We start from the raw sequence: 8911 nt of genomic DNA on the forward strand, positions 1-8911 counted from the left end.
TTTTGAGATAGTGAAAAACCTGTTGTTTGAAATGTGCTAGTGTTTGAAATGTGCTAGGTTATAGTGATTGGGAAAGACGAGATGGTAGCCAGTTCCAAAGCTTCGATGTTTAGGGAAAAAAGAAGATATCAAAACGGTCGGCCCTTTAGTAAGTGATGGCCACAAAATAATCATGTGACACAGCAGCTTGCCGAGTATTGCGTGGTCTGGCTAGTGGTGTGTGCACACAAACAGCCAATTCTCTAGAGTAAAATTCCAAATAATACCTATGGAAAAGGGAAAGTGAATCAATATTGCAGTATGGGGCAAGGGTTCAAGTCTGGAAGTTACCCTGGGATAGTTTATAGGGCGATCGCTTTCGACTCTGTCAAGTAAGGATGCAGAGATAGAACTACTCCGAATGTCAGAGCAGTACTCCATACAAGGACGAATCAATGCCTTGTAAACGAAGCAGCTGTTCAGAAGAGAAAAAGTTTCGATTTCTGAACAGGACATCCAGTTTCTTAGAGGCACACTTAACTATTCCTGCAATGTATGAGTTTCCAAGAAAGAGTGAATATTTCAGTAATGCAAAGTATGCTCATTGAGTCAAGTGATGGAATTACAGAACCGTCAAAGGAGACGAGAGTTTTGAGGAGCTTTAGATAAAAAGATGGGTAGAAATTGGGTTATGGAGGCATTAAACTTAACAAATTTTTTGTACCCCACTGAGATATTCTGTCCAAGTCTGAGTTTATTGAGGAAGCTCTGTTAAGACAAGATGCAGATCGAGTTAGTGGAGAGGGAGTAGAATTGAAAGATGTGGATGAGTGCAGTGTTGAATCGTCAGCGTATGATTGCATTGGATTATTTGTGGAGGAGAGGAAATTGTTGGAAAAAAGGAGAAAATGTTTGGGGGACAGGACAAAACCTTGAAGAACGAAGCTATTGATGGAAAAAAGGAGGATGGCTGATCTATCAACAACCACAGAGAAAGATCGGCCAGAGAGGAAGCTAGGTATGAAAAGATCAAACTGAGGGTGGGAAGCCAAAGGAGGGGAGCTTAGAAATGAGACCCCGCTGTCACACACTGTTCAAAGTCTTATGCAGCTTTTTCCTTTCTTAAGATGGTTTTTAGTGTAGGAATTACGTAACATAGTGAAGTGTCCTTACTAAAGAAATAAACCAACAGGTCATCATCCACTTCAGCATAGAAAAAGAAATAAATGAATGCCAATCGTAGTTCATAAGGAATGGATGACAGCAAATGTTGTTCTCATCTTTTAAGAAAAAAGATAGATCCATTGCCTCTAATTATCGTCCTATCAGCTTGACATCTATTGTGGTGAAATTTCTCGAATCAATTATAGCGGATGAAATACGGAACACTTGGAAAATCATGAACTCATTAGGGATTCTCAACATGGGTTCACGAAGGGAAGTCATGTCTCAGTAACCTTCTCTTCTTCTTTAATAAGGTATTTGAAACAGTTGATTAGGGTAAGAGCTATGATATTTTATACTTAAGACTAAAGTAAGGCTTTTGACTGAGTACCTCATGAGCATCTGCTAAGAAAAATAGCGGCACACGGCATGGGGGCTGTGCATTTGATTGGATATGGGCGTGACTCACTGACAGAAAACAGAGAGTATGCATCAACGGAGTTACATTGGACTTGGGGGTAATGAAGTCAGTGATGTTCCTCAGGGGTCAGTCTTGGGACCGCTTTTATTCGTTATATATATTAACGATCTGGATATGGGAATAACCAGCGACTTTAGTGAATCTGTCCGATGATACAAAAAATAGGGGCCGTAATTGACTCAGATGAAAACTCCGTGAATTTGCAGAGGGACTTAAATAGATGATCAGAATGGGCGGATACATGGAAACTGGAATTCAACGTAGATGAAATGCTCAACACTTAGTGTGGCGTAAATACAGAAACACTGAATACAAACTGAACAATATTACTATTGAAAAAAGGATACGAAAAAGATTTAGTGGTACTGGTCAGCAAGGATCTTAAGCCGTGGCAACAATGTATCAAAGTTTGTAATAAGGCTAATCGGATGTTAGGTTTCATTAATAGGACTGTTAGCAATAAAACTCCTACAGTATTATTGCAACTTTATCTTGCGTTGATGAGACCACATTTGGTTTATGCGGCACCGTTTTGGGCTCCATAATATGCAGCTGATATAGACTAAAGAGAGTAGAAATGCGAATGACAAAAATGATCCCTGGAATTAGAAACCTCACAATGAAGAAAGGTTAAAAAGACTAAACTTACACTCACTTAAGAGGAGGAATGCTCGAGGGGATATGATTGAAGTTTTTAAATGGGTGAAAGGCATTGATAAGGGTAACATGAATAAAGTTCTCAGAATGGCGCCACCGGATAGAAAAAGAGTGAATGGATTTGAATTAGAAAAGAAATGGATTCAGGTCGGATGTGGGTAAATATTGGTTCGGGAATAGGATAGGAGATTTATGGGACAAGGTGCCATGTACAGTTGTGGAAGCTAGGTCTTTAGATAGCATCAAACGAAGGATGGATGTGTTTATGGGTTCAGGCGGTTGGTTGTAAGGTGGACAGACTCAGGACCTGCCTACCATGGGCCAATAGGCCTCTTGCAGTTTCCTTATTTCTTATTTTCTTATGCTTCTTATGTAGTAGAGCGCATGTTACTTTACGTCGTCACTCTCATGCTTATGTTTTCGAGATGTATCGAGAGGCGGTACACGTCTGTCAATCTGCAGGTGAGTTTTTCCAGTAGATTCAATATTCAGCGACAGCATAGTTTATGGCGTTCCACAGCAAACATAATCTTAACAGTGCTGAAGAAACGAACAGGTGTCGACGTGGAGGCACACTACTGTACTCGCATTTGTGAACAAAGTATCCAAGTGGGCAAGTTAGCTAAACAGCAAGATATTGTGAGGTCTTGTACGACTCTTAGGAGAAGTCCCTACATCATTTGCTCTGTTGGTATCAAAATGGGCCTCAGATTAGTAGAATAGGTTAAGATCAAGAATTGAAGAAAAAGTTCGTGATATTATGTCTGCCTAATCAGTACTCCTCATCAAGCATCCATATCATCGAAACTAGCGAGGTGCGTTCGAACACTGTCGACCTGGGCAAATATTGGACTGTATCTATATGAATAGTTCTGCTCATTTGCTAGGAATGTGATGTGCATCAGTATGTTATTCAAAGAAGACCTTTGATTGCTTTCCCATGAATATATCACAGAATAGAAGGTTCTGAGTAAATTTACTTCAGAGGATAAACATCCTTTGAAACTGAATATACAGCAGCTCCCTCTCAGTACTTCTTAAGATAAAGATGGTTGTTATATAGGCGTTAATGGTGATAAGAATGCGTCAAAAAGTGTTAGCACGGGGGTGGCAGTGACGTGAGAAGATAGGCAAGTGGTGACAGACGAAAATGCGAAAAAGAGATGGATTCTTGAAAGGGCTGTGTACTGTCCTCAAAAACCTGCGCAGTAGGAATCATGGCATTTGGATGTAGTGAAGAGAGGGGAACTACTACAAGCTTTGTGCAAGATGACAAAAGGCACGTGTAGTGCCTTAGGATAAATGTAAGGAAGACAGAAGTGAGGCATAAGCCTGCTGGGTATCTCTTGGGAGTTAAATAGGGAAATGGGAACAAATTAAACAACCATGGATACATTACACACCCCTGCCAGAGACCAACATTCACTAGGAATCAATCACTCCTCTCTTCCTACTCATATACATACCCCACACGCTTGATAAAAACTTCTCGCTACTTCTAGCGGCTTACCTCCGACATCATATAATCTTAAGGCCTTCCACAAAGCACCTCTATCCACCCTATCATATGCCCTCTCCAGATCCATAAACGCTACATAGAAATCCACCTGTTTTCTAAATATTTTTCACATGCATTATTCAAAGTAAACACTTAATCTACACATTCTCTGCCACTTCTAAAACCACACGGCTACTCTCCAATCTGATGCTCTGTACATTCCTTCACCGTCTCAATCAATACCCTCTCATACAGTTTTCCAGGAATACTCAGCGAACTTATGCCTCTGTAGTTTGAACACCCACCTTTATACCCTTTGTCTTTGTAAAATGGCGATGTTCATACATTCCAACAATCCTAAGGCATTTCCTTACCAACTAGTCAATAACACATTCATCCCCTATCTTGGTAGATTCATCTGTAACACTATCCAGTCCCGCCGCCTTACCAGATTTCATCTTCTTGAAGGGTTTTACCAACACTTCTCTCTTCTAAAACAATTCTACCGGACTCTCTCTCATCGTACACTCCCTAAAAATGCCCATTGACCATCTCTTCTACTCAAATACATATACTTATGAATATATCAAATTCTAACCCCGGTATTCCCTATCACCAGTCTTTTATCAACACAGATATCCACGAGCTCTTCACCATCTCTATTCACAACAATGAATACCCCATGTGCACTAATTGTATCAACTGCCACATTACTTATATATATATATATATATATATATATATATATATATATATATATATATATATATATATATATATATATATATATATATATATATTTATCATCTATTTAATTTTCCTTTGTCTTTGTCTCCCGCGTTAGCGAGGTACCGCAAGGAACCAGACGAAACAATGGCCCAACCCACCCACATACACATGTATACACATACACGTCCACACACGCAAATATACATAACTATACACCTCAATATATACGTATATATACACACACAGACATATACAAATATACAAATGTACATAATTCATACTGTCTGCCTTTATTCATTCCCATCGCCACCTCGCCACACAAGGAATAACAACCCCCCCCCCCATCATGTGTGCGAGGAAGCAATAGGAAAAGACAACAAAGGCCACATTCGTTCACACTCAGTCTCTAGCTGTCATGTAATAATGCACCAAAACCACAGCTCCCCTTCCACATCTAGGCCCCACAGAACTTTCCATGGTTTACCCCAGACGCTTTATATGCCCTGGTTCAATCCACTGACAGCACGTCGACCCCGGTATACCACATCGTTTCAATTCACTCTATTCCTTGCACGCCTTTCACCTTACTGCATGTTCAGGCTACGATCACTCAAAATATTTTTCACTCCATCTTTCCACCTCCAATTTGCTCTCCCACTTCTCCTCGTTCCCTCCACCTCTGACACATATATCCTCTTGGTCAATCTTTCCTCACTCATTCTCTCCATGAGACCAAGCCATTTCAAAATACCCTCTTCTGCTTTCTCAACCACACTCTTTGTATTACGACACATCTCTCTTAAACTATTATTACTTACTCGATCAAACCACCTCACACCATATATTGTCCTCAAACATCTCATTTCCAGCACAACCACCCTCCGCACAACATTATCCATAGCCCATGCCTCGCAACCATACAACATTGCTGGAACCAATAATACTTCAAACATACCCATTTTTGCTTTCCGAGATAATGTTCTTGACTTCCACACATTCTGCAAGGCTCCCAAAATTTTCGCCCCCTCCCCCAACCCATGACTCACTTCCGCTTCCATTCTTCCTTCCGCTTGCCAGATCCACTCCCAGATATCTAAAACACTTCACTTCCTCCAGTTCATCTCCATTCAAACTTACCTCCCAATTGACTTGATCCTGAACCCTACTGTACCTAATAACCTTCCTCTTATTCACATTTACTCTCAACTTTTTTGTTTCACACACTCTACCAAACTCAGTCACGAGCTTCTGCAATTTGCTCACAAGAATAACCAGGAATACTCAAAAACTTATACCTCTGTAATTTGAGCACTCATACTTATCCCCTTTGCCTTTGTACAATGGAACTATACAAGCATTCCGCCAATCCTCAGGCACCTCACCATGAATCATATATACATTAAATAACCTTACCAACCAGTCAACAATACAGTCACCCCCCTTTTTTAATAAATTCCACTGCAATGACATCCAAACCCGCTGCCCTGTCGGCTTTCATCTTCCGCAATTCTTTTACTACCTCTTCTCTGTTTACCAAATCATTTTCCTTAACCCTCTCACTTTGCGCACCACCTCGACCAAAACAGCCTATATCTACCACTCTACCATCAAACACATTCAACAAACCTTCAAAATACTCACTCCATCTCCTTCTCACATCACCACTACTTGTTATCACCTCCCCATTTGCGCCCTTCACTGAAGGGTAAATTATATGGGAGGGTATTGATTGAGAGGGTGAAGGCATGTACAGAGCATCAGATTGGGGAAGAGCAGTGTGGTTTCAGAAGTGGTAGAGGATGTGTGGATCAGGTTTTTGCTTTGAAGAATGTATGTGAGAAATACTTAGAAAAGCAAATGGATTTGTATGTAGCATTTATGGATCTGGAGAAGGCATATGATAGAGTTGATAGAGATGCTCTGTGGGAGGTATTATGAATATATGGTGTGAGAGGCAAGTTGTTAGAAGCAGTGAAAAGTTTTTATCGAGGATGTAAGGCATGTGTACGTGTAGGAAGAGAGGAAAGTGATTGGTTCTCAGTGAATGTAGGTTTGCGACAGGGGTGTGTGATGTCTTCATGGTTGTTTAATTTGTTTATGGATGGGGTTGTTAGGGAGGTAAATGCAAGAGTTTTGGAAAGAGGGGCAAGTATGAAGTCTGTTGGGGATGAGAGAGCTTGGGAAGTGAGTCAGTTGTTGTTCGCTGATGATACAGCGCTGGTGGCTGATTCATGTGAGAAACTGCAGAAGCTGGTGACTGAGTTTGGTAAAGTGTGTGAAAGAAGAAAGTTAAGAGTAAATATGAATAAGAGCAAGGTTATTAGGTACAGTAGGGTTGAGGGTCAAGTCAATCGGGAGGTAAGTTTGAATGGAGCAAAACTGGAGGAAGTAAAGTGTTTTAGATATCTGGGAGTGGATCTGGCAGCGGATGGAACCATGGAAGCGGAAGTGGATCATAGGGTGGGGGAGGGGGCGAAAATCCTGGGAGCCTTGAAGAATGTGTGGAAGTCGAAAACATTATCTCGGGAAGCAAAAATGTGTATGTTTGAAGGAATAGTGGTTCCAACAATGTTGTATGGTTGCGAGGCATGGGCTATGGATAGAGTTGTGCGCAGGAGGATGGATGTGCTGGAAATGAGATGTTTGAGGACAATGTGTGGTGTGAGGTGGTTTAATCGAGTAAGTAACGTAAGGGTAAGAGAGATGTGTGGAAATAAAAAGAGCGTGGTTAAGAGAGCAGAAGAGGGTGTTTTGAAATGGTTTGGGCACATGGAGAGAATGAGTGAGGAAAGATTGACCAAGAGGATATATGTGTCGGAGGTGGAGGGAACGAGAAGTGGGAGACCAGATTGGAGGTGGAAAGATGGAGTGAAAAAGATTTTGTGTGACCGAGGTTTGAACATGCAGGAGGGTGAAAGGAGGGCAAGGAATAGAGTGAATTGGATCGATGTGGTATACCGGGGTTGACGTGCTGTCAGTGGATTGAATCAGGGCATGTGAAGCGTCTGGGGTAAACCATGGAAAGCTGTGTAGGTATGTATATTTGCGTGTGTGGACTTATTTATATACATATGTATGGGGGTGGGTTGGGCCATTTCTTTCGTCTGTTTCCTTGCGCTACCTCGCAAACGCGGGAGACAGCGACAAAGCAAAAAGAAAAAAAAAAAATATTTATATATATATATATATATATATATATATATATATATATATATATATATATATATATATATATATATATATATATATATATATATATATATATTGATAGATAGATAGATAGATATATATATTTCTTTTTTATTTATTTATTTCATTTTGGTTTGTCGCTGTCTCCCGCGTTAGCGAGATAGCGTAAGGAAACAGACGAAAGAATGGCCCAACCCACCCACATACACAGGTATATACATACACGTCCACACACGAAAATATACATACCTATACATCTCAATGTACACATATATATACACACACAGAAATATACATACACATGTATATATTTTATACTTTCTGCCATTATTTATTCCCATCGCCACCTCGCCACACATGGAATAACAACCCCCTCCCCCCTCATGTGCGGGAGGTAGCGCTAGGCAAAGACAACAAAGGCCCCATTAGTTCACAATCAGTCTCTAGCTGTTGTAATAATACACTAAAACCACAGCTCCCTTTGCACATATAGGCCCCACAGAAATTTCCATGGTTTACCTCAAACGCTTCACATGCCTTGATTCAAACCATTGACAGCACGTCGACCCCAGTATACCAAATCATTCCAATTCACTCTATTCCTTGCACGCCTTTCACCCTCCTGCATGTTCAGGACCCAATCACTCAAAATCTTTTTCACTTCATCTTTCCACCTCTAATTTGGTCTCCCACTTCTCCTTGTTCCCTCCACCTCCGACACATATATCCTCTTGGTCAATCTTTCCTCACTCATTCTCTCCTTGTGCCCAAACCACTTCAAAACACCCTCTTCTGCTCTCTCAACCACGCTCTTTTTATTTCCACACATCTCTCTTTCCCTTACATTCCTTACTCGATCAAACTACCTCATACGACGCATTGTCCTCAAACATCTCATTTTCAGCACATCCACCCTCCTGCGCACAACTCTATCCATACATAACCCACGCCTCGCAACCATACAGCATTGTTGGAACCACTATTCCTTCAAACATACCCATTTTTCCTTTCGTAAATAATGTTCTCGACTTCCACATATTCTTCAAGGCTCCCTGAATTTTCGCCCCCTCCCCCACCCTATGATTCACTTCCGCTTCCATGCTTCCATTCGCTGCCAGATCCACTCCCAGATATCTAAAATACTTTACTTCCTCCAGTTTTTCTCCATTCAAACTTAGCTCCCAATTGACTTAACCCTCAAACCTACTGCACCT

Source organism: Panulirus ornatus, chromosome 14, assembly GCF_036320965.1.
Source record: "Panulirus ornatus isolate Po-2019 chromosome 14, ASM3632096v1, whole genome shotgun sequence".
NCBI classification, from domain to species: domain Eukaryota; kingdom Metazoa; phylum Arthropoda; class Malacostraca; order Decapoda; family Palinuridae; genus Panulirus; species Panulirus ornatus.